This window comes from Phyllobates terribilis, unplaced genomic scaffold (assembly GCF_046119375.1).
Source record: "Phyllobates terribilis strain yellow unplaced genomic scaffold, ASM4611937v1 Scaffold_28__1_contigs__length_16237799, whole genome shotgun sequence".
Taxonomy (NCBI): domain Eukaryota; kingdom Metazoa; phylum Chordata; class Amphibia; order Anura; family Dendrobatidae; genus Phyllobates; species Phyllobates terribilis.
In genome coordinates, this window is record NW_027362788.1 from 2,713,808 (window position 1) to 2,740,000 (window position 26,193).

Sequence of the window (26,193 nt, forward strand, 5' to 3'; positions counted from 1 at the left end):
ACTCATTTGGAACTCTCCTGGGGTACCCTCACACATATTATTCCCTCATTTAGTGGATATTTTCACAAAAAAGTGAAATTTTCAAAAATTCAGAAAATTGCCTGAAAACGACGAAATATCAAAGACTCATTGGGCAAATCGCTCAGGAACTGAAATCGGAACGCTCACGGACATTTCCCCTATCCGAAAGTCTGATAAACGCCGGAAAAATGACAAAATCCAAAAAAAAAAAATGTTTCAACTTTTTTCAATTTTATCCCCGTGGGATATATATTCTACCCACACACATTTGGAACTCTCCTGGGGTACCCTCACACATATTATTCCCTCATATAGTGGATATTTTCACAAATTAGTGAAATTTTCAAAAATTCTGAAAATTGGCTGAAAACGACGAAATGTCAAGGACTCATTGGGCGAATCGCTCTGGAACTGAAATCGGAACGCTCACTGACATTTCCCCTATCTGAAAGTCTGATAAACGCCGAAAAAATGACTGTATTCTAAAAAAAAAAATTTTTCAACTTTTTTCAATTTTACCCCCGTGGGATATATATTCTACCCACACACATTTGGAACTCTCCTGGGGTACCCTCACACATATTATTTACTCATTTAGTGGATATTTTCACAAAAAAGTGAAATTTTCAAAAATCCAGAAAATTGGCTGAAAACGACTAAATATCAAGGACTCATTGGGCGAATCGCTCTGGAACTGAAATCGAACCGCCCACTGACATTTCCCCTATCTGAAAGTTTGATAAAAGCCGGAAAAATGACTAAGTCCAAAAAAAAAATTTTTCAACTTTTATCAATTTTACCCCCGTGGGATATATATTCTACCCACACACATTTGGAACTCTCCTGGGGTACCCTCACACATATTATTCACTCATTTAGTGGATATTTTCACAAAAAAGTGAAATTTTCAAAAACTCTGAAAATCACCTGAGAACGACGAAATGTCAAGGACCCATCCGGCGAATCGCTCTGGAACTGAAATCGGAACGCTCACTGACATTTCCCCTATCTGAAAGTCTGATAAACGCCGGAAAAATCACTAAATCCAAAAAAAAAAATGTTTCAACTTTTTTCAATTTTATCCCCGTGGGATATATATTCTACCCACACACATTTGGAACTCTCCTGGGGTACCCTCACACATATTATTCACTCAATTAGTGGATATTTTCACAAAAAAGTGAAATTTTCAAAAATCCAGAAAATTGGCTGAAAACGACTAAATATCAAGCACTCATTGGGCGAATCGCTCTGGAACTGAAATCGGAATGCTCACTGACATTTCCCTTATGTGAAAGTCTGATAAATGCCGGAGAAATGACTAAGTCCCAAAAAAAAAATTTTTCAACTTTTTTCAATTTTACCCCCGTGGGATATATATTCTACCCACACACATTTGGAACTCTCCTGGGGTACCCTCACACATATTATTCCCTCATTTAGTGGATATTTTCACAAAAAAGTGAAATTTTCAAAAATTCTGAAAATCGCCTGAGAACGACGAAATGTCAAGGACCCATCCGGCGAATCGATCTGGAACTGAAATCGGAACGCTCACGGACATTTCCCCTATCTGAAAGTCTGATAAACGCCAGAAAAATGACTAAATCCACCAAAAAAATTTTTTCAACTTTTTTCAATTTTACCCCGTGGGATATATATTCTACCCACACACATTTGGAACTCTCCTGGGGTACCCTCACACATATTATTCCCTCATTTAGTGGATATTTTCACAAAAATGTGAAATTTTCAAAAATTCAGAAAATTGCCTGAAAATAACAAAATATCAAGGACTCATTGGGCGAATCGCTCTGGAACTGAAATCGGAACGCTCACTAATATTTCCCCTATCTGAAAGTCTGATAAACGCCGGAAAAATGACTAAATCCCCCCAAAAAAATGTTTCAACTTTTTTCAATTTTACCCCGTGGGATATATATTCTACCCACACACATTTGGAACTCTCCTGAGGTACCCTCACACATATAGTGGATATTTTCACAAAAAAGTGAAATTTTCAATTATTCAGAAAATTGCCTGAAAATAACGAAATATCAAGGACTCATTGGGCGAATCGCTCTGGAACTGAAATCGGAACGCTCACTGACATTTCCCCTATCTGAAAGTCTGATAAACGCCGGAAAAATGACTAAATCCAAAAAAAAAATGTTTCAACTTTTTTCAATTTTATCCCCGTGGGATATATATTCTACCCACACACATTTGGAACTCTCCTGGGGTACCCTCACACATATTATTCCTTCATTTAGTGGATACTTTCACAAAAAAGTGACATTTTCAAAAATTCTGAAAATTGCCTGAAAACGACGAAATATCAAGGACTCATTGGACGAATCGCTCTGGAACTGAAATCGGAACGCTCTCTGACATTTCCCCTATCTGAAAGTCTGATAAACGCCGGAAAAATGACTAAATCACCAAAAAAATATGTTTCAACTTTTTTCAATTTTATCCCCGTGGGATATATATTCTACCCACACACATTTGGAACTCTCCTGGGGTACCCTCACACATATTATTCCCTCATTTAGTGGATATTTTCACAAAAATGTGAAATTTTCAAAAATTCAGAAAATTGCCTGAAAATAACAAAATATCAAGGACTCATTGGGCGAATCGCTCTGGAACTGAAATCGGAACGCTCACTGACATTTCCCCTATCTGAAAGTCTGATAAACGCCGAAAAAATGACTTAAGTCCAAAAAAAAATTTTTTTAAACTTTTTTCAATTTTACCCCCGTGGTATATATATTCTACCCACACACATTTGGAACTCTCCTAGGGTACCCTCACACATATTATTCACTCATTTAGTGGATATTTTCACAAATAAGTGAAGTTTTCAAAAATCCTGAAAATTGGCTGAAAACGACTAAATATCAAGGACTCAGTGGGCGAATCGCTCTGGAACAGAAATCGGAACGCTCACTGACATTTCCCCTATCTGAAAGTCTGATAAACGCCGGAAAAATGTCTAACTCCAAAAAAAAAAATGTTTCAACTTTTTTCAATTTTATCCCCGTGGGATATATATTCTACCCACACACATTTGGAACTCTCCTGGGGTACCCTCACACATATTATTCCCTCATTTAGTGGATATTTTCACAAATTAGTGAAATTTTCAAAAATTCTGAAAATTGGCTGAAAACGACGAAATGTCAAGGACTCATTGGGCGAATCGCTCTGGAACTGAAATCGGAGCGCTCACTGACATTTCCCCTATCTGAAAGCCTGATAAACGCCGAAAAAATGACTTAAGTCCAAAAAAAAATTTTTTTCAACTTTTTTCAATTTTACCCCCGTGGTATATATATTCTACCCACACACATTTGGAACTCTCCTGGGGTACCCTCACACATATTATTCACTCATTTAGTGGATATTTTCACAAATAAGTGAAGTTTTCAAAAATCCAGAAAATTGGCTGAAAACGACTAAATATCAAGGACTCATTGGGCGAATCGCTCTGGAACTGAAATCGGAATGCTCACTGACATTTCCCCTATGTGAAAGTCTGATAAACGCCGGAAAAATGATTAAGTCCAAAAAAAAAAAATTTTTCAACTTTTTTCAATTTTACCCCCGTGGGATATATATTCTACCCACACTCATTTGGAACTCTCCTGGGGTACCCTCACACATATTATTCCCTCATTTAGTGGATATTTTCACAAAAAAGTGAAATTTTCAAAAATTCAGAAAATTGCCTGAAAACGACGAAATATCAAAGACTCATTGGGCAAATCGCTCAGGAACTGAAATCGGAACGCTCACGGACATTTCCCCTATCCGAAAGTCTGATAAACGCCGGAAAAATGACAAAATCCAAAAAAAAAAAATGTTTCAACTTTTTTCAATTTTATCCCCGTGGGATATATATTCTACCCACACACATTTGGAACTCTCCTGGGGTACCCTCACACATATTATTCCCTCATATAGTGGATATTTTCACAAATTAGTGAAATTTTCAAAAATTCTGAAAATTGGCTGAAAACGACGAAATGTCAAGGACTCATTGGGCGAATCGCTCTGGAACTGAAATCGGAACGCTCACTGACATTTCCCCTATCTGAAAGTCTGATAAACGCCGAAAAAATGACTGTATTCTAAAAAAAAAAATTTTTCAACTTTTTTCAATTTTACCCCCGTGGGATATATATTCTACCCACACACATTTGGAACTCTCCTGGGGTACCCTCACACATATTATTTACTCATTTAGTGGATATTTTCACAAAAAAGTGAAATTTTCAAAAATCCAGAAAATTGGCTGAAAACGACTAAATATCAAGGACTCATTGGGCGAATCGCTCTGGAACTGAAATCGAACCGCTCACTGACATTTCCCCTATCTGAAAGTTTGATAAAAGCCGGAAAAATGACTAAGTCCAAAAAAAAAATTTTTCAACTTTTATCAATTTTACCCCCGTGGGATATATATTCTACCCACACACATTTGGAACTCTCCTGGGGTACCCTCACACATATTATTCACTCATTTAGTGGATATTTTCACAAAAAAGTGAAATTTTCAAAAACTCTGAAAATCACCTGAGAACGACGAAATGTCAAGGACCCATCCGGCGAATCGCTCTGGAACTGAAATCGGAACGCTCACTGACATTTCCCCTATCTGAAAGTCTGATAAACGCCGGAAAAATCAATAAATCCAAAAAAAAAAATGTTTCAACTTTTTTCAATTTTATCCCCGTGGGATATATATTCTACCCACACACATTTGGAACTCTCCTGGGGTACCCTCACACATATTATTCCCTCATTTAGTGGATATTTTCACAAAAATGTGAAATTTTCAAAAATTCAGAAAATTGCCTGAAAATAACAAAATATCAAGGACTCATTGGGCGAATCGCTCTGGAACTGAAATCGGAACGCTCACTAATATTTCCCCTATCTGAAAGTCTGATAAACGCCGGAAAAATGACTAAATCCCCCCAAAAAAATGTTTCAACTTTTTTCAATTTTACCCCGTGGGATATATATTCTACCCACACACATTTGGAACTCTCCTGAGGTACCCTCACACATATAGTGGATATTTTCACAAAAAAGTGAAATTTTCAATTATTCAGAAAATTGCCTGAAAATAACGAAATATCAAGGACTCATTGGGCGAATCGCTCTGGAACTGAAATCGGAACGCTCTCTGACATTTCCCCTATCTGAAAGTCTGATAAACGCCGGAAAAATGACTAAATCCAAAAAAAAAAAGTTTCAACTTTTTTCAATTTTATTCCCGTGGGATATATATTCTACCCACACACATTTGGAACTCTCCTGGGGTACCCTCACACATATTATTCCCTCATTTAGTGGATATTTTCACAAAAAGTGAAATTTTCAAAAATTCAGAAAATTGGCTGAAAATAACGAAATATCAAGGACTCATTGGGCGAATCGCTCTGGAACTGAAATCGGAACGCTTACTGACATTTCCCCTATCTGAAAGTCTGATAAACGCCGGAAAAATGACTAAATCCCCAAAAAAAAAATGTTTCAACTTTTTTCAATTTTATCCCCGTGGGATATATATTCTACCCACACACATTTTTAACTCTCCTGGGGCACCCTCACACATATTATTCCCTCATTTAGTGGATATTTTCACAAATAAGTGAAATTTTCAAAAATTCTGAAAATTGGCTGAAAACGACGAAATATCAAGGACTCATTGGGCGAATCGCTCTGGAACTGAAATCGGAACGCTCACTGACATTTCCCCTATCTGAAAGTCTGATAAATGCCGGAAAAAAGACTAAATCCCCTCCAAAAAAATTTTCAACTTTTTTCAATTTTACCCCGTGGGATATATATTCTACCCACACACATTTGGAACTCTCCTGGGGTACCCTCATGCATATTATTCCCTCATTTAGTGGATATTTTCACAAAAAGTGAAATTTTCAAATATTCATCAAATTGCCTGAAAATAACGAAATATCAAAGACTCATTGGGCGAATCGCTCTGGAACTGAAATCGGAACGCTCACTGACATTTCCCCTATCTGAAAGGCTGATAAACGCTGAAAAAATGACGTAAGTTAAAAAAAATAATTTTTTTTCAACTTTTTTCAATTTTACCTCCGTGGCATATATATTCTACCCACACACATTTGGAACTCTCCTGGGGTACCCTCACACATATTATTCCCTCATTTACTAGATATTTTCACAAAAAAGTGAAATTTTCAAAAATCCAGAAAATTGCCTGAAAACGACTAAATATCAAGGATTCATTGGGCGAATCGCTCTGGAACTGAAATCGGAATGCTCACTGACATTTCCCCTATGTGAAAGTCTGATAAACGCCGGAAAAATGACTAAATCCCCCCAAAAAAATGTTTCAACTTTTTTCAATTTTATCCACGTGGGATATATATTCTACCCACACACATTTGGAACTCTCCTGGGGTACCCTTACACATATTATTCCCTCATTTAGTGGATATTTTCACAAAAAAGTGAAATTTTCAAAAATTCTGAAAATCGCATGAGAACGACGAAATGTCAAGGACCCATCCGGCGAATCGCTCTGGAACTGAAATCAGAACGCTCTCTGACATTTCCCCTATCTGAAAGTCTGATAAACGCCGGAAAAATGACTAAAACCCCCCAAAAAAATGTTTCAACTTTTTTCAATTTTATCCACGTGGGATATATATTCTACCCACACACATTTGGAACTCTCCTGGGGTACCCTCACACATATTATTCACTCATTTAGTGGATATTTTCACAAAAAAGTGAAATTTTCAAAAATCCAGAAAATTGGCTGAAAACGACTAAATATCAAGGACTCATTGGGCGAATCGCTCTGAAACTGAAATCGGAACGCTCACTGACATTTCCCCTATGTGAAAGTCTGATAAACGCCGGAAAAATGAGTATGTCCAAAAAAATTTTTTTTCAACTTTTTTCAATTTTTCCCCCGTGGGATATATATTCTGCAAACACACATTTTGAACTCTCCTGTGGTACCCTCACACATATTATTCCCTCATTTAGTGGATATTTTCACAAAAAAGTGAAATTTTCAAAAATTCAGAAAATTGCCTGAAAACGACGAAATATCAAAGACTCATTGGGCGAATCGCTCTGGAACTGAAATCGGAACGCTCACTGACATTTCCCCTATCTGAAAGGCTGATAAACGCTGAAAAAATGACGTAAGTTAAAAAAAATATTTTTTTTTCAACTTTTTTCAATTTTACCTCCGTGGCATATATATTCTACCCACACACATTTGGAACTCTCCTGGGGTACCCTCACACATATTATTCCCTCATTTACTAGATATTTTCACAAAAAAGTGAAATTTTCAAAAATTCAGAAAATTGCCTGAAAATGACGAAATATCAAGGACTCATTGGGCGAATCGCTCTGGAACTGAAATCGGAACGCTCACTGACATTTCCCCTATCTGAAAGGCTGATAAACGCTGAAAAAATGACGTAAGATAAAAAAAATAATTTTTTTTCAACTTTTTTCAATTTTACCTCCGTGGCATATATATTCTACCCACACACATTTGGAACTCTCCTGGGGTACCCTCACACATATTATTCCCTCATTTAGTGGATATTTTCACAAAAAAGTGAAATTTTCAAAAATTCAGAAAATTGCCTGAAAACGACGAAATATCAAAGACTCATTGGGCGAATCGCTCTGGAACTGAAATCGGAACGATCACTGACATTTCCCCTATCTGAAAGTCTGATAAACGCCGGAAAAATGACTACGTCCAAAAAAGAATTTTTTTTTTAACTTTTTTCAATTTTACCCACGTGGGATATACATTCTACCCACACACATTTTGAATTCTCCTGTGGTACCCTCACACATATTATTCCCTCATTTAGTGGATATTTTCACAAATAAGTGAAATTTTCAAAAATCCAGAAAATTGGATGAAAACAATGAAATATCCAGGTCTCATTGGGCGAATCGCTCTGGAACTAAAATCGGAACGCTCACTGATATTTTCCCTATCTGAAAGTCTGATAAACGCCGGAAAAATGACTAAATCCAAAAAAAAAATTTTTTCAACTTTTTTCAATTTTACCCCCGTGGTATATATATTCTACCCACACACATTTGGAACTCTCCTGGGGTGCCCTCACACATATTATTCCCTCAGTTACTAGATATTTTCACAAAAAAGTGAAATTTTCAAAAATTCAGAAAATTGCCAGAAAACGACGAAATATCAAGGACTCATTTGGCGAATCGCTCTGGAACTGAAATCGGAACGCTCATTGACATTTCCCCTATCTGAAAGTCTGATAAACGCTGGAAAAATGGCTAAATCCCCAAAAAAAAATTTTTCAACTTTTTTCAATTTTACCCCCGTGGGATATATATTCTACCCACACACATTTGGAACTCTCCTGGGGTACCCTCACACATATTATTCCCTCATTTAGTGGATATTTTCACAAAAAAGTGAAATTTTCAAAAATTCTGAAAATCGCCTGAGAACGACGAAATGTCAAGGACCCATCCGGCGGATCGCTCTGGAACTGAAATCGGAACGCTCTCGGACATTTCCCCTATCTGAAAGTCTGATAAACGCCGGAAAAATGACTAAATCCCCCCCAAAAAATGTTTCAACTTTTTTCAATTTTACCCCGTGGGATATATATTCTACCCACACACATTTGGAACTCTCCTGGGGTACCCTCACACATATAGTGGATATTTTCACAAAAAAGTGAAATTTTCAAAAATTCATAAAATTGCCTGAAAATAACGAAATATCAAGGACTCATTGGGCGAATCGCTCTGGAACTGAAATCGGAACGCTCACTGACATTTCCCCTATCTGAAAGTCTGATAAACGCCGGAAAAATGACTAAATCCAAAAAAAAAAGAGTTTCAACTTTTTTCAATTTTATCCCCGTGGGATATATATTCTACCCACACACATTTGGAACTCTCCTGGGGTACCCTCACACATATTATTCCCTCATTTAGTGGATATTTTCACAAAAAGTGAAATTTTCAAAAATCCAGAAAATTGCCTGAAAACGACTAAATATCAAGGACTCATTGGGCGAATCTCTCTGGAACTGAAATCGGAACGATCACTGACATTTCCCCTATCTGAAAGTCAGATAAACGCCGGAAAAATGACTACGTCCAAAAAAGAATTTTTTTTTAACTTTTTTCAATTTTACCTCCGTGGCATATATATTCTACCCACACACATTTGGAACTCTCCTGGGGTACCCTCACACATATTATTCCCTCATTTACTAGATATTTTCACAAAAAAGTGAAATTTTCAAAAATTCAGAAAATTGCCTGAAAATGACGAAATATCAAGGACTCATTGGGCGAATCGCTCTGGAACTGAAATCGGAACGCTCACTGACATTTCCCCTATCTGAAAGTCTGATAAACGCTGGAAAAATGGCTAAATCCCCCCCAAAAATTTTTTCAACTTTTTTCAATTTTACCCCCGTGGGATATATATTCTACCCACACACATTTGGAATTCTCCTGTGGTACCATCACACATATTATTCCCTCATTTAGCGGATATTTTCACAAATAAGTGAAATTTTCAAAAATTCAGAAAATTGGATGAAAACAATGAAATATCCAGGTCTCATTGGGCGAATCGCTCTGGAACTAAAATCGGAACGCTCACTGATATTTTCCCTATCTGAAAGTCTGATAAACGCCGGAAAAACGACTAAATCCAAAAAAAAAATGTTTTCAACTATTTTCAATTTTACCCCCGTGGTATATATATTCTACCCACACACATTTGGAACTCTCCTGGGGTACCCTCACACATATTATTCCCTCAGTTACTAGATATTTTCACAAAAAAGTGAAATTTTCAAAAATTCTGAAAATTGGCTGAAAACGACGAAATATCAAGGACTCATTGAGCGAATCGCTCTGGAACTGAAAGCGGAACGCTCACTGACATTTCCCCTATCTGAAAGTCTGATAAACGCCGAAAAAATGACTAAGTCCAAAAAAAAATTTCTTTCAACTTCTTTCAATTTTACCCCTGTGGTATATATACTCTACACACACACATTTGGAAATCTCCTAGGGTACCCTCACACATATTATTCACTCATTTAGTGGATATTTTCACAAAAAAGTGAAATTTTCAAAAATCCAGAAAATTGGCTGAAAACGACTAAATTTCAAGGACTCATTGGGCGAATCGCTCTGGAACTGAAATCGGAACGCTCCCTGACATTTCCCCTATGTGAAAGTCTGATAAACGCCGGAAAAGTGACTAAGTCCAAAAAAAATATTTTTTCAACTTTTTTCAATCTTACCCCCGTGGGATATATATTCTACCCACACTCATTTGGAACTCTCCTGGGGTACCCTCACACATATTATTCCCTCATTTAGTGGATATTTTCACAAAAAAGTGAAATTTTCAAAAATTCTGAAAATCGCCTGATAACGACGAAATATCAATGACCCATCCAGCGAATCGCTCAGGAACTGAAATCGGAATGCTCACTGACATTTCCCCTATCTGAAAGTCTGATAAACGCCGGAAAAATGACTAAATCCCAAAAAATAAATTTTTAAACTTTTTTCAATTTTACCCCGTGGCATATATATTCTACCCACACACATTTGAAACTCTCCTGTGGTACCCTCACACATATTATTCCCTCATTTAGTGGATATTTTCACAAAAAAGTGAAATTTTCAAAAATCCAGAAAATTGGCTGAAAACTACTAAATATCAAGGACTCATTGGGCGAATCGCTCTGGAACTGAAATCGGAACGCTCACTGACATTTCCCCTATCTGAAAGTCTGATAAATGCCGGAAAAATGACTAAGTCCAAAAAAAAAATGTTTTCAACTTTTTTAAATTTTACCCCCGTGGGATATAAATTCTACCCACTCACATTTTGAACTCTCCTGTGGTACCCTCACACATATTATTCCCTCATTTAGAGGATATTTTCACAAATAAGTGAAATTTTCAAAAATTCAGAAAATTGCCTGAAAACGACAAAATATCAAGGACTCATTGGGCGAAACGCTCTGGAACTGAAATCGGAAAGCTCACTGACATTTCCCCTAAATGAAAGTCTGATAAACGCGGGAAAAATGACGAAATCCAAAAAAAAAATTTTTTCAACTTTTTTCAATCTTACCCCCGTGGGATATATATTCTACCCACACACATTTGGAACTCTCCTGGGGTACCCTCACACATATTATTCCCTCATTTAGTGGATATTTTCACAAAAAAGTGAAATTTTCAAAAATTCTGAAAATCGCCTGATAACGACGAAATATCAATGACCCATCCGACGAATCGCTCTGGAACTGAAATCGGAACGCTCACTGACATTTCCCCTATCTGAAAGTCTGATAAACGCCGGAAAAATGACTAAATCCCAAAAAATAAATTTTTAAACTTTTTTCAATTTTACCCCGTGGGATATATATTCAACCACACACATTTGGAACTCTCCTGTGGTATCCTCACACATATTATTCCCTCATTTAGTGGACATTTTCACAAAAAAGTGAAATTTTCAAAAATCCAGAAAATTGGCTGAAAACTACTAAATATCAAGGACTCATTGGGCGAATCGCTCTGGAACTGAAATCGGAACGCTCACTGACATTTCCCCTATCTGAAAGTCTGATAAATGCCGGAAAAATGACTAAGTCCAAAAAAAAAATGTTTTCAACTTTTTTAAATTTTACCCCTGTGGGATATAAATTCTACCCACTCACATTTTGAACTCTCCTGTGGTACCGTCACACATATTATTCCCTCATTTAGAGGATATTTTCACAAATAAGTGAAATTTTCAAAAATTCAGAAAATTGCCTGAAAACGACAAAATATCAAGGACTCATTGGGCGAAACGCTCTGGAACTGAAATCGGAACGCTCACTGACATATCCCCTAAATGAAAGTCTGATAAACGCCGGAAAAATGACTAAATCCGAAAAAATAAATTTTTAAACTTTTTTCAATTTTACCGCGTGGGATATATATTCTACCCACACACATTTGGAACTCTCCTGTGGTACCCTCACACATATTATTCCCTCATTTAGTGGATATTTTCACAAAAAAGTGAAATTTTCAAAAATTCAGAAAATTGGCTGAAAACTACTAAATATCAAGGACTCATTGGGCGAATCGCTCTGGAACGGAAATCGGAACGCTCACTGACATTTCCCCTATCTGAAAGTCTGATAAATGCCGGAAAAATGACTAAGTCCAAAAAAAAAATGTTTTCAACTTTTTTAAATTTTACCCCCGTGGGATATAAATTCTACCCACTCACATTTTGAACTCTCCTGTGGTACCCTCACACATATTATTCCCTCATTTAGTGGATATTTTCACAAAACAGTGAAATTTTCAAAAATCCAGAAAATTGGCTGAAAATGACTAAATATCAAGGACACATTGGGCGAATCGCTCTGGAACTGAAATCGGAACGCTCACTGACATTTCCCCTATCTGAAAGTCTGATAAACGCGGGAAAAATGACTAAATCCAAAAAAAAAAGGTTTCAACTTTTTTCAATTTTATCCCCGTGGGATATATATTCTACCCACACACATTTGGAACTCTCCTGGGGTACCCTCACACATATTATTCCCTCATTTAGTGGATATTTTCACAAATAAGTGAAATTTTCAAAAATTCTGCAAATTGGCTGAAAACGACGAAATATCAAGGACTCATTGAGCGAATCGCTCTGGAACTAAAAGCGGAACGCTCACTGACATTTCCCCTATCTGAAAGTCTGATAAACGCCGAAAAAATGACTAAGTCCAAAAAAAAATTTCTTTCAACTTCTTTCAATTTTACCCCCGTGGTATATATACTCTACACACACACATTTGGAAATCTCCTAGGGTACCCTCACACATATTATTCACTCATTTAGTGGATATTTTCACAAAAAAGTGAAATTTTCAAAAATTCAGAAAATTGCCTGAAAACGACGAAATATCAAGGACTCATCCGGCGAATCGATCTGGAACTGAAATCGGAATGCTCACTGACATTTCCCCTATCTGAAAGTCTGATAAACGCCGGAAAAATGACTAAATCCCCCAAAAAAAAATTTCAACTTCTTTCAATTTTACCCCCGTGGGATATATATTCTACCCACACACATTTGGAACTCTCCTGGGGTACCCTCACACATATTATTCCCTCATTTAGTGGATATTTTCACAAAAAAGTGAAATTTTCAAAAATCCAGAAAATTGCCTGAAAACCACTAAATATCAAGGACTCATTGGGCGAATCGCTCTGGAACTGAAATCGGAATGCTCACTGACATTTCCCCTATCTGAAAGTCTGATAAACGCCGGAAATATGACTAAGTACAAAAATTTTTTTTTTTTCAACTTTTTTCAATTTCAACCATGTGGGATATATATTCTACCCACACACATTTGGAACTCTCCTTGGTACCCTCACACATATTATTCCCTCATTTAGTGGATATTTTCACAAAAAAGTGAAATTTTCAAAAATTCAGAAAATTGGCTGAAAACGACTAAATATCAAGGACTCATTGAGCGAATCGCTCTGGAACTGAAATTGGAACGCTCACTGACATTTCCCCTATCTGAAAGTCTGATAAACGCCGGAAAAATGACTAAATCCCCAAAAAAAAGTTTTCAATTTTTTTCAATTTTACCCCCGTGGGATATATATTCTACCCACACACATTTGGAACTCTCCTGGGGAACCCTCACACATATTATTTCCTCATTTAGTGGATATTTTCACAAAAAAGTGAAATTTTCAAAAATCCAGAAAATTGCCTGAAAACGACTAAATATCAAGGACTCATTGGCCGAATCGTTCTGGAACTGAAATCGGAACGCTCACTGACTTTTCCGCTATCTGAAAGTCTGATAAACGTCGGAAAAATGACTAAGACCAAAAAAAAATTTTTTTCAACTTTTTTCAATTTTACCCCCGTGGGATATATATTCTACCCACACACATTTGGAACTCTCCTGGGGTACCCTCACACATATTATTCCCTCATTTAGTGGATATTTTCACAAAAAAATGAAATTTTCAAAAATCCAGAAAATTGCCTGAAAACGACTAAATATCAAAGACTCATTGGACGAATCGCTCTGGAACTGAAATCGGAACACTCACTGACATTTCCCCTATCTGAAAGTCAGATAAACGCCGGAAAAATGACTAAATTCCCCAAAAAAATTTTTCAACTTTTTTCAATTTTACCCCTGTGGGATATATATTCTACCCACACACATTTGGAACTCTCCTGGGATACCCTCACACATATTATTCCCTCATTTAGTGGATATTTTCACAAAAAAGTGAAATTTTCAAAAATCCAGAAAATTGGCTGAAAACTACGAAATATCAAGGACTCATTTTGCAAATTGCTCTGGAACTGAAATCGGAACGCTCACTGACATTTCCCCTATCTGAAAGTCTGATAAACGCCGGTAAAATGACTAAGTCAAAAAAAAAATTTTTTTCAACTTTTTTCAATTTTACCCCCGTGGGATATATATTCTACCCACACACATTTGGAACTCTCCTGGGGTACCCTCACACATATTATTCCCTCATTTAGTGGATATTTTCACAAAAAAGTGAAATTTTCAAAAATCCAGAAAATTGGCTGAAAACAACTAAATATCAAGGACTCATTGGGCGAATCCCTCTGGAACTGAAATCAGAACGCTCACTGACATTTCCCCTATCTGAAAGTCTGATAAACGCCGGAAAAATGACTAAGTCCAGGAAAAAAAAGTTTTCAACTTTTTTCAATTTTACCCCCGTGGGATATATGTTCTACCCACACATATTTGGAACTCTCCTGGGGTACCCTCACACACACATTATTCCCTCATTTAGTGGATATTTTCACAAAAAAGTGAAATTTTCAAAAATCCAGAAAATTGGCTGAAAACAACTAAATATCACGGACTCATTGGGCGAATCGCTCTGGAACTGAAATAGGAACGCTCACTGACATTTCCCCTATCTGAAAGTCTGATAAATGCCGGAAAAATGACTAAGTCCAAGAAAAAAAAGTTTTCAACTTTTTTCAATTTTACCCCCGTGGGATATATATTCTACCCACACACATTTGGAACTCTCCTGGAGTACCCTCACACATATTATTCCCTCATTTAGTGGATATTTTCACAAAAAAAGTGAAATTGTCAACAATACAGAAAATTGGCTGAAAACGACTAAATATCAAGAACTCACTGGGCGAATCACTCTGGAACTGAAATCGGAACGCTCACTGACATTTCCCCTATCTGAAAGTGTGATAAACGCCGGTAAAATGACTAAGTCAAAAAAAATATTTCTTTCAACTTTTTTCAATTTTACCCCCGTGGGATATATATTCTACCCACACACATTTGGAACTCTCCTGGGGTACCCTCACACATATTATTCCCTCATTTAGTGGATATTTTCACAAAAAAGTGAAATTTTCAAAAATCCAGAAAATTGGCTGAAAACAACTAAATATCAAGGACTCATTGAGCGAATCGCTCTGGAACTGAAATTGGAACGCTCACTGACATTTCCCGTATCTGAAAGTCTGATAAACGCCGGAAAAATGACTAAATCCCCCAAAAAAATGTTTCATCTTTTTTCAATTTTACCCCCGTGGGATATATATTCTACCCACACACATTTGGAACTCTCCTGGAGTACCCTCGCACACATTATTCCCTCATTTAGTGGATATTTTCACAAAAAAGTGAAATTTTCAAAAATTCTGAAAATTGGCTGGAAACGACTAAATATCAAGGACTCATTGGGCGAATCGTTCTGAAACTGAAATCGGAACGCTCACTGACATTTCTCCTATCTGAAAGTCTGATAAACGCCGGAAAAATGACTAAGTCCAAGAAAAAAAAGTTTTCAACTTTTTTCAATTTTACCCCCGTGGGATACAGTTATATGAAAAAGTGTGGGCACCCCTATTAATCTTAAGCTTAATGTTTTTTAAAAATTGGTGTTTTTGCAGCAGCTATTTCAGTTTGATATATGTAATAACTGTTGGACACAGTAATGTTTCTGCCTTGAAATGAGGTTTATTGTACTAACAGAAAATGTGCAATCTGCATTCAAACAAAATTTGACAGGTGCATAAGTATGGGCACCCTTATCATTTTCTAGTTTTAAATACTCCTACCTACTTTTCACTGACGTACTAAAGCACTTTTTTTGGTTTTGTAACCTCATTGAGCTTTGAACTTCATAGCCAGGTGTATGCAATCATGAGAAAAGCTACTTAAAGTGGCCACTTGCAAGTTGTTCTCCTGTTTGAATCTCCTCTGAAGAGTGGCATCATGGGCTACTCAAAACAACTGTCAAATGATCTGAAAACAAAGATTATTCAACATAGTTATTCAGGGGAAGGATACAAAAAGCTGTCTCAGAGATTTAACCTGTCAGTTTCCACTGTGAGGAACATAGTAAGGAAATGGAAGAACACAGGGACAGTTCTTGTTAAGGCCAGAAGTGGCAGGCCAAGAAAAACATCAGAAAAGCAGAGGAGAAGAATGGTGAGATCAGTCAAGGACAATCCTCAGACCACCTCCAGAGAGCTGCAGCATCAACTTGCTGCAGATGGTGTCACTGTGCATCGGTCAACTATACAACGCACTTTGCACAAGGAGAAGCTGTATGGGAGAGTGATGCGAAAGAAGCCGTTTCTGCAAGCACGCCACAAACAGAGTCGGCTGAGGTATGCAAAAGCACATTTGGAGAAGCCAATTTCTTTTTGGAAGAAGGTCCTGTGGACTGATGAAACCAAGATTGAGTTGTTTGGTCATACAAAAAGGCGTTATGCATGGCGGCAAAAAAACACAGCATTCCAAGAAAAACACTTGCTACCCACAGTAAAATTTGGTGGAGGTTCCATCATGCTTTGGGGCTGTGTGGCCAATGCCGGCACCAGGAATCTTGTTAAAGTTGAGGGACGCATGGATTCCACTCAGTATCAGCAGATTCTTGACAATAATATTCAAGAATCAGTGATAAAGTTGAAGTTACGCAGGGGATGGATCTTTCAGCAAGACAATGATCCAAAACACCGCTCCAAATCTACTCAGGCATTCATGCAGAGGAACAATTACAATGTTCTGGAATGGCCATCCCAGTCCCCAGACCTGAATATCATTGAACATCTGTGGGATCATTTGAAGAAGGCTGTCCATGCTCGGCGACCATCAAACTTAACTGAACAGGAATTGTTTTGTAAAGAGGAATGGTCAAAAATACCTTCATCCAGGATCCAGGAACTCATTAAAAGCTACAGGAAGCGACTAGAGGCTGTTATTTTTGCAAAAGGAGGATCTACTTAATATTAATGTCACTTTTCTGGTGAGGTGCCCATACTTATGCGCCTGTCAAATTTTGTTTGAATGCAGATTGCACATTTTCTGTTAGTACAATAAACCTCATTTCAAGGCAGAAACATTACTGTGTCAAACAGTTATTACATATATCAAACTGAAATAGCTGTTGCAAAAACACCAATTTTTATAAAACATTCAGCTTAAGATTAATAGGGGTGCCCAAACTTTTTCATATAACTGTATATGTTCTACCCACACACATTTGGAACTCTCCTGGGGTACCCTCACACACATATTATTCCCTCATTTAGTGGATATTTTCACAAAAAAGTGAAATTTTCAAAAATCCAGAAAATTGGCTGAAAACGACTGGGCGAATCGCTCTGGAACTGAAATCGGTTCGATAAATTCCGGTTTGTATATCGCGGCGCTTCCAAATAGGGCCCAGTGGATATTTTCATTCAGAATTTATTGATTGGAATATAAAATAGCAATGTACAACGCGTTTCTACTCATTACAGAGTCTTCATCAGGTACAATTTCATAGTCATGCTTATGGAGAGTCTCTTCATTATATAGAGCACTGGTCAGGTTCGTTAGGGTCATGGACCGCCCAGTTAATTAATCATGTTAATTGAGTTGGTTTATGCATGTGGTTAGTTAATCATGCAATCTAAGGTTGTCTCTACTAGAGTAAAATCAATTAAAATCAAATGAAAATACAGCAACAACAACTATAAAAATACAGCAACAACAACCTCAACAAAAGAAACAACACAAAAAAAAAAAAAATAATAAATAAATAAAAAAATAAAAAAAATAAAAATAAAAAAAAAAAATAAAAAAAAAAAAAATAAAAAAATAAAAAAAAAAAAAAATAAAAAAAAAAAAAAACAAATAAATAAATAAAAAAACAAAAAAACAAAAAAAAAATAAAAAATAAAAAAAAAATAAAAAATAAAATAATATAATATAATAAATAAGGGAAAGAAAAAGACACACACAATACTTTCTTAAATAATTAAGAAGAAATAAAAACCTGTTTTTGGTTAAAATATTAAGAAGAATGTTTTTCTCCTCTATATGCAGATCTAGTACCACTGTCGCTCACTATTAACAGATTGTATTTAAGAGGAAAATCAAATTAATAGTAATATTATGTTGTTCTTACTGATCTTCAGTATGGTTATTATTTCTCTATTTAATGACTACTAAATATATGTTTATTGTTAATATATTCAAGGTCCTCTAATGTGAAGTGAACTCAGTGTGGTTCTGCCTGTTCAACTTTGTTTTTCTATCAAATATATTCAATTCTGTCATTTAATCCCTCTGGCTGTAGACACCGCATGCGATAAATCCAGAAGGATTCCTTTCTATTCAGCGTTTGAATTCTATTCTGGGTGGAGACTGGTATGGATTCTACGGGGGTTATTTGAACTTCAAATTTCCCCCCGTGGTACTGCAATAGGTGGCGTGATAGGCTATGTGTTAAAAGCCCTATTTTAGCATTGTGACGGTGTCCACTAAGGCGATTTTGCACTTTTCTTATGGTACGGCCGACGTATTGTAAACCGCATTTGCAAGTAATAACGTATATAACGTAGTCTGTTTGACAGGTGAGATACTGGCAAATTGGAAATTTTTCACCTGTACTATGAGAAATAATCTCTTTGCAGCCGTGTGATATACATCTGCAACAGTTGCACAGTTTTTTTCTACATTTGAATACTCCCACTGTTTTGGTTATATTGAATCTTTTTCGTTCAGATGAAGTGGGGATGTTTTTAAGTCGGCTTGGAGCTATCAAATTCCTGATGGTTTTCCCTCTTCTAAAGGTGATCCCTGGTCTTTCAGGTAGGGATTCTCTTAGAAGAGGATCTTGTTGCAGAATATACCAATATTTACTGAGTATTTTTCTGACATTTAAATTTTCCTTATTATAGGCTGTGATGAAGTTAAATTTCCATTTATTAGGTTGTAAAGGATTTTTTGTGAACCTTGTACTGTCATTGGGGAATTTTAAAGTAGTATCTGTTTCTAATTTGTGTTCCTTACTCTTTTCCTTAATTTTTTCTGTCTTATTTGACTTATTTTTCATTGCCAAAAGGCAATCCTTCTGTGTCTTTTTTCTATTGGTTTCATATGCTGCTGAAATTAGTTTTTTGGGGTACTTTTTTGTTTTAAACCGATCTATAAGGACTTTGGCTTGTATATTATAGTCCTCTAGTTGTGTGTTATTTTTCCTTATACGTAAAAACTGGCTATAAGGGATGTTTTTTTTCCATTTGTGAAAATGTGCGCTATTAAACTCTAAATATCCATTTGAATCTACTGCTTTAAAGTATGTTTTTGTTATTAATGAGTTTTTTTTTATAGCTGATTTCTAGATCTAAAAAATTGATTTTATTTGTACTCATATTAAAAGTGAAATTGACACCCCACTCGTTTTGGTTTAGTTCATAAATAAGTTGTTCCGCCATTTTTTGGTCTCCTTTCCACAGGATAACTAGATCATCAATATATCTGCGGTACAGGATAATATTTTCTGTATAAATGGCTTTTGTCAGAGCTGATAGGGACTCGAAACGTCCCATGAATAGATTAGCGAAACTAGGCGCGACTCGAGTCCCCATTGCTGTACCGAGCTTCTGGACATATAGCTGGCCTTGGAATTCAAATATATTTCTCTTTAAGATGAATTCAAGGCCTAAAAGTATAAATTGTATTTGTTCTTGCGGCATATTGGTATATGTTTCTAAGTAATATCGGGTTGCTGATATCCCCAATTGGTGGTCTATGTTTGAATATAGTGCTGTTACATCTAAGGATATGAACCAATATCCTTCTTCCCAATATATATCCTGTAATTCTTCTATCAGTTGGGTAGAATCACGTAGATACGATGGGAGTTTTATCACTATATTTTGTAGATGGAGATCAATATAATGGGAAAGATAGCTGGTGAGTGAATTTATACCAGCTATAATGGGGCGACCTGGTGGATTAATAGGATCCTTATGAATTTTGGGTAAATGATAAAAAAAAGCTAGGGAGTATTCTTTATTTGTGAGAAACTGCTTTTCTCTTTTATCTATAATTCCTTTTTCATAAGCGGTATTTATGATTAGATGATATTCTTTAGAAATGGTTTTTGAAGGATCTATATTAAGTTTACTATAATATTTTTCATCTGATAGTATTCTATGTGCTTCTTTGAGGTACACTTCTCGATCTTGAATTATTATCCCCCCCCCTTTATCTGCTTCTCTAATGACAATTGTATTATTGTTTTTTAAGGTTTTTATGGCACATTTTTCTTTTTTTGTGATGTTAGCTCTTGTTTTCAGGTTTTCTTCCACGTAATGTTTTTTATTATTCTTTTTTGAAGATTTTTTAAAAATCTGTTTTTTATTTATTTTGCGGAATTCATCCCCTACCAATGAGAGGAAGGTCTCAATGTAGCTTCCTCTATGATGGATAGGATTGAAGTTAGATCTATTTTTAACTATAAGATGTATATTTTCATCATGTTTGTTTTCAGGTTTAGAATTATTTTTAAGGTTTTTACGTATTTCCATTGGTTCAGAAGTTTTTTCTTTTGTTTTTTCTTTTATCGCAAAATGTCTGGATAGGGTAAGACGTCTTATGAACTGATTTAGATCAATATACAGATCAAAATTATTTGCACGTTGGTCAGGGCAGAAGTTCAATCCTTTTTCAAGCAGAGTTTTTTCATTTTCATTAAGTGTGTATTTAGATAAATTGAAAATATTTATTTTATCAGGGTTTTCATTCCTATCTCTTTTCGTTACTTTTTTGTTTTGTCTGTGTTTCTTATTACTTTTTATTTTTGTGTTTGGGCTATTCTTTCCTTTTCTATCAAATTTAAGGAGGTAGGATTTGGTAATGGTTTTTTAGGGTGTTTCCTACCTGCTCTCGTGCCTCTGGGCCGCCTTTTCTTTTTTTGTTGGTTTGAGATGTAATCAGGGGAAAAAATTGGGTTATCTGCTGTTGTGAAGGAGGTAACATGATGGGAGCCATAGAGGTGAGGCTTATTATCGGAGGAAGCAGTGTTTCTAATAGAGGTGGGGGTTGGAGGGGTCCAATCTCTAAAAAAGAAATGTGTGAGGCTGTGGATGAAGGGGAGTGTGACGGTGCTTGGATGACAGTTATAAAAGGTTGTGAGCTGTCTTCTACACTATATGTTGTTAAATTTTCTAAATTTGTCATATTTAGAAGATCCTCACATTCAGTAATTTCTTCAATGTCCCTGCTTTCTATTGAACAGGGGTTAACCCATGTGTTAGCAGTCGTAATTGTTTTATTTGTTGATAGTTTTAAGGGTGGGAGACCCGGGTTAGGTGCTGGAAGATTATGCACTTCCGCATTGACTTCTATGTGGATGGGAGAGATATTAGCAGTGGGAATTATGTTACAGGGAGATTTTATTTTCTCTGTATGTTGGAAATTTTTCCCACTACTAGGTGTAGACTGGCAATGTGGCTGTTTAATAGTTGAGAAACTTGCATTATTTTTCCTTGGAATCTGGTTGTGGTTGGGAGTTAATTCATTTACCCAATGTTTATTTGAGGTTTGTATATTCCTTGCATGCTTTGAGTTGTAAAACGTACAAATAGTGTCTATAGTTTCTCTCTGTTTCTTTGAAAACATGTTTTCATTTATGATGTTCTCTTTGGTGTTTTGATGTGATTGTTTCTCTTTATTAGTTTTACGTAAATTTATATTTTCAACTGTATTTTGCTTAAGATTTGTTTCCATATTATTTCTGAGATTATTTTTATTGTTATTGTTGGGATACATGTCTCTCCTAAGTTTTTTGGTTTTATGTTCGATGAGACCATTCTCAAATCTCTGCAGATTCCCATTTATATCAGAATTTACTATGTTAAAGTAGGAGGAGTGATTGAATTCATTCAGTTCTGTCAACAATTTTTCACAGTTTTCAGAAGCATTTTTTGCAAGCATTTTCCTTTTCTTTATCAACAAAGACATTAATTTGTAAGAACAATTGTCTATAATCTTTCTCCAGTCCTTTGTAAAATCCGGATCTTCCGGAAAGGAACTGTCAAAATGAATCTCCAGTCCTTTAGGAATAATACTTTTGTCTAAACATATATTTAAAAATTCCGCGTCGAGCTGGTGTCTAATTTCCACCTTCATTGTTTTTTCGAACATGAAAAACAATGTATTGATCTTCTTTTTAGTGTCTAGATCTATTTCATTAGGTATGAATCCCACATTGTGTTCAGACTTATCCATGTATGTAATTTTTGCAAGTGTCTCTCTTCTCCTTGATGATCTGTTTTTAAAATGTTCCATGATAGATCGCTGCCAGTTCCTCCTCAGAACGAGGTTAATCCACTCCCTAGCTCCCGGGTTATATTCCAGGGGCTTCAGTCAGGATTTAGTAAAGCTGTCTCTCAGCTTCTAGGGGAGAAAATGGGAAAAGGGAACGGCGCAGATCTAAGTGCAGTATATTTTAGAATATATAGATAAGGGTGAGGTAACTGAAAACTGCTCACCTTTAAGTAATCTTGAGGTTTAACGTTTAGTAGTGGTGGACTCTTGTGGCTTGCAGCACGCTTTACCGGAAGGATCAGGTCCTCATGCAGAAAGATCCTGTTTGCTCAGTAGATCGGTTCGATAAATTCCGGTTTGTATATCGCGGCGCTTCCAAATAGGGCCCAGTGGATATTTTCATTCAGAATTTATTGATTGGAATATAAAATAGCAATGTACAATAGCTGGTATAAATTCACTCACCAGCTATCTTTCCCATTATATTGATCTCCATCTACCTCACCCTTATCTATATATTCTAAAATATACTGCACTTAGATCTGCGCCGTTCCCTTTTCCCATTTTCTCCCCTAGAAGCTGAGAGACAGCTTTACTAAATCCTGACTGAAGCCCCTGGAATATAACCCGGGAGCTAGGGAGTGGATTAACCTCGTTCTGAGGAGGAACTGGCAGCGATCTATCATGGAACATTTTAAAAACAGATCATCAAGGAGAAGAGAGACACTTGCAAAAATTACATACATGGATAAGTCTGAACACAATGTGGGATTCATACCTAATGAAATAGATCTAGACACTAAAAAGAAGATCAATACATTGTTTTTCATGTTCGAAAAAACAATGAAGGTGGAAATTAGACACCAGCTCGACGCGGAATTTTTAAATATATGTTTAGACAAAAGTATTATTCCTAAAGGACTGGAGATTCATTTTGACAGTTCCTTTCCGGAAGATCCGGATTTTACAAAGGACTGGAGAAAGATTATAGACAATTGTTCTTACAAATTAATGTCTTTGTTGATAAAGAAAAGGAAAATGCTTGCAAAAAATGCTTCTGAAAACTGTGAAAAATTGTTGACAGAACTGAATGAATTCAATCACTCCTCCTACTTTAACATAGTAAATTCTGATATAAATGGGAATCTGCAGAGATTTGAGAATGGTCTCATCGAACATAAAACCAAAAAACTTAGGAGAGACATGTATCCCAACAATAACAATAAAAATAATCTCAGAAATAATATGGAAACAAATCTTAAGCAAAATACAGTTGAAAATATAAATTTACGTAAAACTAATAAAGAGAAACAATCACATCAAAACACCAAAGAGAACATCATAAATGAAAACATGTTTTCAAAGAAACAGAGAGAAACTATAGACACTATTTGTACGTTTTACAACTCAAAGCATGCAAGGAATATACAAACCTCAAATAAACATTGGGTAAATGAATTAACTCCCAACCACAACCAGATTCCAAGGAAAAATAATGCAAGTTTCTCAACTATTAAACAGCCACATTGCCAGTCTACACCTAGTAGTGGGAAAAATTTCCAACATACAGAGAAAATAAAATCTCCCTGTAACATAATTCCCACTGCTAATATCTCTCCCATCCACATAGAAGTCAATGCGGAAGTGCATAATCTTCCAGCACCTAACCCGGGTCTCCCACCCTTAAAACTATCAACAAATAAAACAATTACGACTGCTAACACATGGGTTAACCCCTGTTCAATAGAAAGCAGGGACATTGAAGAAATTACTGAATGTGAGGATCTTCTAAATATGACAAATTTAGAAAATTTAACAACATATAGTGTAGAAGACAGCTCACAACCTTTTATAACTGTCATCCAAGCACCGTCACACTCCCCTTCATCCACAGCCTCACACATTTCTTTTTTAGAGATTGGACCCCTCCAACCCCCACCTCTATTAGAAACACTGCTTCCTCCGATAATAAGCCTCACCTCTATGGCTCCCATCATGTTACCTCCTTCACAACAGCAGATAACCCAATTTTTTCCCCTGATTACATCTCAAACCAACAAAAAAAGAAAAGGCGGCCCAGAGGCACGAGAGCAGGTAGGAAACACCCTAAAAAAACCATTACCAAATCCTACCTCCTTAAATTTGATAGAAAAGGAAAGAATAGCCCAAACACAAAAATAAAAAGTAATAAGAAACACAGACAAAACAAAAAAGTAACGAAAAGAGATAGGAATGAAAACCCTGATAAAATAAATATTTTCAATTTATCTAAATACACACTTAATGAAAATGAAAAAACTCTGCTTGAAAAAGGATTGAACTTCTGCCCTGACCAACGTGCAAATAATTTTGATCTGTATATTGATCTAAATCAGTTCATAAGACGTCTTACCCTATCCAGACATTTTGCGATAAAAGAAAAAACAAAAGAAAAAACTTCTGAACCAATGGAAATACGTAAAAACCTTAAAAATAATTCTAAACCTGAAAACAAACATGATGAAAATATACATCTTATAGTTAAAAATAGATCTAACTTCAATCCTATCCATCATAGAGGAAGCTACATTGAGACCTTCCTCTCATTGGTAGGGGATGAATTCCGCAAAATAAATAAAAAACAGATTTTTAAAAAATCTTCAAAAAAGAATAATAAAAAACATTACGTGGAAGAAAACCTGAAAACAAGAGCTAACATCACAAAAAAAGAAAAATGTGCCATAAAAACCTTAAAAAACAATAATACAATTGTCATTAGAGAAGCAGATAAAGGGGGGGGGATAATAATTCAAGATCGAGAAGTGTACCTCAAAGAAGCACATAGAATACTATCAGATGAAAAATATTATAGTAAACTTAATATAGATCCTTCAAAAACCATTTCTAAAGAATATCATCTAATCATAAATACCGCTTATGAAAAAGGAATTATAGATAAAAGAGAAAAGCAGTTTCTCACAAATAAAGAATACTCCCTAGCCTTTTTTTTTTTATCATTTACCCAAAATTCATAAGGATCCTATTAATCCACCAGGTCGCCCCATTATAGCTGGTATAAATTCACTCACCAGCTATCTTTCCCATTATATTGATCTCCATCTACAAAATATAGTGATAAAACTCCCATCGTATCTACGTGATTCTACCCAACTGATAGAAGAATTACAGGATATATATTGGGAAGAAGGATATTGGTTCATATCCTTAGATGTAACAGCACTATATTCAAACATAGACCACCAATTGGGGATATCAGCAACCCGATATTACTTAGAAACATATACCAATATGCCGCAAGAACAAATACAATTTATACTTTTAGGCCTTGAATTCATCTTAAAGAGAAATATATTTGAATTCCAAGGCCAGCTATATGTCCAGAAGCTCGGTACAGCAATGGGGACTCGAGTCGCGCCTAGTTTCGCTAATCTATTCATGG